Below are 6,000 nucleotides of genomic sequence, written 5' to 3'. Positions count from 1 at the left end.
TGCCCGCAAAATCATCTGCCGGAGCACGGCCTTCCCTGACACTACAATAACCGGCTCCTGCCTAACCTTCACGACTCTCATAGATCCACAAGGTAGTCGGAGCAGTTGTACTTACTGCTCCTCCCCTCCTCATCGGACGGATGGCCATCTTGTGGCTCATTTTGTTGCAGAGAAAACATAGCGGGCTTGCCCCTGAGGACAATCCCTGCTGACATGATCAATCTTGCTACACTCGCAGCAACCTATACCTCTGGAATGGCAAGCTCCATCGTGCAGTTTCCCGCACGTAGAGAACTTACTCCGACCCTGCTAGCCTCTCAAACACTGACCAGAAATCTTAGGTCTCTACCCGGGACCCTCCACCACGTGCACCTAATCTGGCCCCCTCCTTCCCAGGTGCTCCAAATCAATCTCCCGCTCACGGAATGATAGCGTACGAGCTCCAACAATATCCATAACCTCAGCACGGGTCACGCCTAATCGTTCATCCAAGATCTCCAATATCCCCTCCTTGACCACACCAAAAATCATAGGAGTCTGCTCTAAAACACAGCGGGTAATCTCTAACAAGATGAATTCCCGCATCTACTAATCAGCTCAGTACTTGCGCCTGATCCAGAACCAAAACCATAACCTCCTCCATGAGTGCTCATCACCAAACTGAAATACCAAAAGCCAATGATTAGAACATACCAAAGAATCCTCTTCCACGGGCTTCTTAGATTCTCCAAGACTCTCCCCGGTTCGAGTATGGATCCTGTGCTTTCAGTAGTATGGGACCAATACTACCTTCCACACCTATCCATACTTTCCTCAAGATTCATCCTGAATCTTCTAGGTAGCCTTCTCAAACTGATGCACCAAAGCTCACTAAACAACGTGACTACAACCATTGCAGCATTCCCTAGGCTCACCTAGGTTCCCGACCTCACTCTGCCATCAGCTGCTAGAGAACTCCCCATAATGTCAGTCATCCACCTCACGAATACCGTCATATTCACTTAGTAGCTGACTCCCATCATCTAAGAGTTCCACAAAGCACAAAGCAAGCAGCATTCGTGTAGTAACACTCCAATCCATAGAACTATCATAGAGCATTCAACCCACACACCACCACTTATGCTATAAATTCCACCCTCACTTTCGGTTGCCTTATTCATGCAAATTATACACAAAAAAGGATCAAATAGACTGTCGAATAACAGACTCTGCCGTAGACCCACAACCAGATAAGGAACAGGAAATAAGGCCAAATCAAGTATTTTAGGGGTATAAGATCCTAACCGTATACAATTTTTAAAGCAAACACTTAGCAAATACTGATTCCAATAGATATCCCCATCTCAACATAGCATCCAATACACCCAATGCAATAATGTATCACATATCAGGACAAACTACCACTAACTAATCAGCACTAGCATGCAAGTCTACCAGCTCATACGATATACATACAAAGGCATATCTCCTAGCATTCTATCATGCAAGAATTGAGCAAATCCTTATCCCTAACTAGCATGCAATTCACAGATGATCATAACTTTTGGTCTAAACCCTTCTAAATTCAAATGATCATAACTTTTGCATCCCATATCCGTTTTCGATATTCTTTATATCCACGGAAAGTTAACGAGAAGCCCTACACTTATATAAACTTTATTTAATCTGAAAACCAACCGAAATTATATCCAAAATTCATAAAAGGCCAGAACCAACACCTTTACCGATACCATTGGTCTCCAAAACACAAACCGAATACCCAGATCATCCAAACTACATCATCCACCTCTAAATAAGCCCACACTCAATTCTTCAAGGGTTCTAAGTCTGCTGATACCCACTCCTTGATCATCACCCTACAATGGGAAACAATTCGAAATAGGGCGTTACAGATCCACCATCGTCTTTGCACTTAAGACCTTCAATCTCGAAGCTTTCATCTTCGATCCCAAGCTACCATTGGAAACCACATTTGTTACCAATAAAGGTGGTGTAGTCACCACTAAAGCCAATCACGATTTTGTTCAATTGAAGAAGTGAGATCGAAATGTTCTCTTATAGCTCAAGTCTACTTTTTCAGAATGTGCCCTAGCTTTTGTCGTCTGGGCCACCTCGTCTTACATGGCTTGGCTAACTATCGAAAAGATATTCCAGACTCACACTAAAGCTCGTCGTATAACGATGAGCGTTCAACTACATACACTTATTAAGGGGTCTCTCCCTATGTTGGAATACCTTCAACAAAAACGATCTTTGGTTGATTCTCTTGCAGATAACCTTGATCCTATATCAGACGCGAATTTGGTCAGTTATATCTTGACCGGTCTTAATTCTTCTTATGGACCATTCTCTACTACTTTTATGATGAAATCTGACTATGTCTCGGTTGATGACCTTCTTGGGTATCTTCTTCAAGAAGAGGACCACCTTGAACAAGAACATTCTCGTCAAGGTGTTATAATGCCTTAGCCCAGCACACAACCCCTTTCTACTACCTCTAGTTCATCTGTTTACTCAATACACAATCTTCACCTCGATGGTAGTCTAATCCAACTAACGGTGGTCTCTCGTCCCCATATTACAACAATGACAATCGTTGATGTCGTCCTACGTGCCAGCTCTGTAGCAAACCATGGCATGAAGCTATTGATTGCTGGCAGCACAATAATCAGGCCGACTTTCCTTCTTGTAGTGCTACTTAACTAGATCAATTTCGCCAAGCTTATCTAGCTCATCTTCTACTATCTTGGATCCTTCCTGGTATTTTGATATAGGAGCAGCCAATCATGTTACTCCGAATGTGACTAAACTCCATTTTGCAACTTAATATATAGGAGATGACAAACTCTAAGTTGGGAATGGTAAAAATCTCTCTATTTCTCATATGGGCTCATGCAAATTTAATAATCTTATTCTTTCTAATGTTCGTGTTGTTCTAAAACTCACTAAAAACGTTCTTAGTGTTTCAAAGTTTACTCATGATAATCATATTTTTATGGAATTCTGGCCAACTCATTATGTTGTTAAAAAATTTCATGGAAAAACCATCCTCTACAACGACACTAGGCATGGTGTTAACACGTTGTCGTAGGTGTATTAAGCAAATAAAGTTTCACTGCTGGTTGCACTAATAATATAGCATGGGGAAGCAGGGTCGAATCCTCAGGGCCACAGCCTAACGATTAATGCATTTTTGCATCAGACACATTCTAGTCAAGAAACATAAAATATAAAAAGGGCTTTTTTGAATTAAACTAAAAACTAAAAATTGCATTCAAAATAAATTACATAAAACTCAGTAGTAAAAACAATTTCAGTTTAGCTGCAATTTTCCTAATCATGCAATCAACCCAGATATGGTTATTCAGAATGTGTTATATCTAAGCTAGTACTGGGAAAAACTAACAAGTTCTAGTATAACCTATTTAACCTAATTAGTTAACCAAAAGAAGCTCTTTGAATTAACCATAAATTTTTATTGTTCAATTAAACAAGATCTTAATTAAATCATAAAAGCAACTTTATGATCTGTGTAAAATTGCTAGCAATACCCAATATTTCTCAAAAGCTCAAAAGCGTAAAGATAGGATTTTTTACAATTTATATCAGAGTTAAATCCCAAACATGAAACCAATCTGATACTTGTTGCTTATTACAAGTTAACAAGAACAATTACGCATTCTATTAACTAATTAACTGGAACGATAAAAACACTAGATAGATGATCAGACTAACAAGAATTAAAAATCAAACGTTCATTAAGCTTAAAACTGAAAAATATAGATAGAAACACAAAAAGAAAACCATATATGATAACTAATCACATGAAAAGTACTATTTTAATGCATAACTAAAAACAAAGGTTTTAGCCAGACATGGCTAAAAACGAATCTAAACTAGTAAAAAGAAAAACGAATTGAATACTCTTATAAAATAAGTGTATAAGATGATTCACAACCTTCAGATCTTCAAAAATCGCTGAAAGGTATTAGAAGTCGCCTTCAAAAGTGTTTTTCCTTCATCTGGAACCGTCTAACCCTTGAATCTAATTATGAGGGTCATATTTATATGCAAGATGGAAGCTTCAGGAAGATGTCGGCAAAAAATGCGATCATAGAAGGCATATATGCGATCGCAAAAATTGAGGTTTTTTCCAGATTTACCCTTAAATAACGTATGCTGTTATTTTCAACATTTTTGGAGCTGCGGGACAAAAATGTGATCGTAGATATGATATATGTGATCGTAGAAATTGACTTTTCTTCTCAAATGACTTCCAGATGACCTTTTTCAACCCTGTAAAACTCCCACCTATTTATGCAATCATTGAAGTGAAACACCTGATCGTACTTTTGGCTTTTTGGCATGTTTCGGTCACGATTATTCAGTTTGAGTAAACATGAAAGTCGTCCGAAATGTTTTCTAGTTTTCAAAACACTTTGAATCTCGTCAATTAGAGTTACGAGTCATGACATATGGTCAAAATACTGACAGGGGGTCAAAGCTTTCAACAGCATCCTTTAGGCTTTAAATTGTAGTAATCTATCTGCGTAAAATCAATTCGATCGAATTTTTCTTGACCAAAATAGCTTCTAAGCATTCTTCAAAACCCTCCTTTAGCTCCAACTCCATTTAGGCTCCAAATATGCATCTAGCTGCTCCCAAAATACCGCTTCACTCGAAATATTTTAAAATGACACAAAATTGCTAGCAGTACAGGAATTATGATAAAAGACTTGAGTTGAAAATTATTTACACTAATGACATGCAAATATATAAAGTATGATGCTAAATAATAAAAACTACCCTAAAGATGCATAAAATGACGTCTATCAAATCTTCCCAAGCTTGAACCTTACTTGTCCTTAAGTAATAAAAAAAATTAAACATTATAAACAAATGGAAAAATGTCGATGAGTTAAAAAGAATTTAAAATAAAATAAAGAAAATAACTTGAACTGAAAATACTTCACTGTTTTTTTTTTCACATAATAAAATTTCACAACGATGGTGCTCCAATGAAATCACTACGTAGACAACAGTCTCAATACATTTATTGCAGATTCAGAATTCATATTTAATAAATCAAACCAAGTTTGAGTAAATAATTTTTACATTAAACTAAATTTTTGAAAATAATGTATTATTAAAAAATAATTTCACGAAAATTCCTTCATAAAAACTTAGCTTGACCAACCCTTTCTTTTTTCCGAACTCGTCCAGTAAACACGGTAAGCTCCATTATGGACAGAAAATTCAGGCTTACCCCTATGATTCCACTATCGAGGGATGTATCTCATTATACCACACATCTTCTTTTTCATGATCAACTTTTCTGATTTAATTTTTTTGGTTCTTGATTTGGACTTGAACTTGACTTGGATTTGACTTTGAATTTCAGATTTCTTCAAGTTTCTTGATATACCATTTCTAACATATATATTGATTGGGCATGGATTATACTTTGAGGTCCACCATATCTTCAATACTTCAAAAAATGATAATAAATTATATTGATATAAAAAGAGTTTCCTCCTAACCTCAAAAGGCACGGAAACTATAGGGTTCAGTACTTCATTGAAAGAAAAAGGTTATTCAATCTAGGTTCATTTTAAGACATTTATGGAAATTATTTCAAAACACTTTTCGTTTTTTCATCTCATACTTCTATTGTAAAAATTATCTGACTCTTATGTTGGTTCATATTTCGAAAACATTTAAAGCACTTTCTTATATAAAAAGATAATTCTTAAAATTGATTGTAATAAGACTGTTTTTCGGTTCCTATCACACTTCAGCTTTACAGAGCTATCGAATATAAAAAAATATCCTCATCTCATGTAAAAATAATTAGTTATTATTTTTTTTTTTTTGAATTCTATCATAATTTTTATAAGCAGAAAATAAAAAACTAAAATAACAAAAAAAATAAAATCTTTTTGGGTTTTTCTATGAATGTAGGAAAAATAAAAGGAAAATATTTTTTTGTATTTTTCAAAA

This window comes from Lactuca serriola, chromosome 2, assembly GCF_051521515.1.
Source record: "Lactuca serriola cultivar US96UC23 chromosome 2, Lser_US96UC23_V15, whole genome shotgun sequence".
Classification (NCBI taxonomy): Eukaryota; Viridiplantae; Streptophyta; class Magnoliopsida; order Asterales; family Asteraceae; genus Lactuca; species Lactuca serriola.
Note: the sequence above shows the minus strand (reverse complement) of the source record.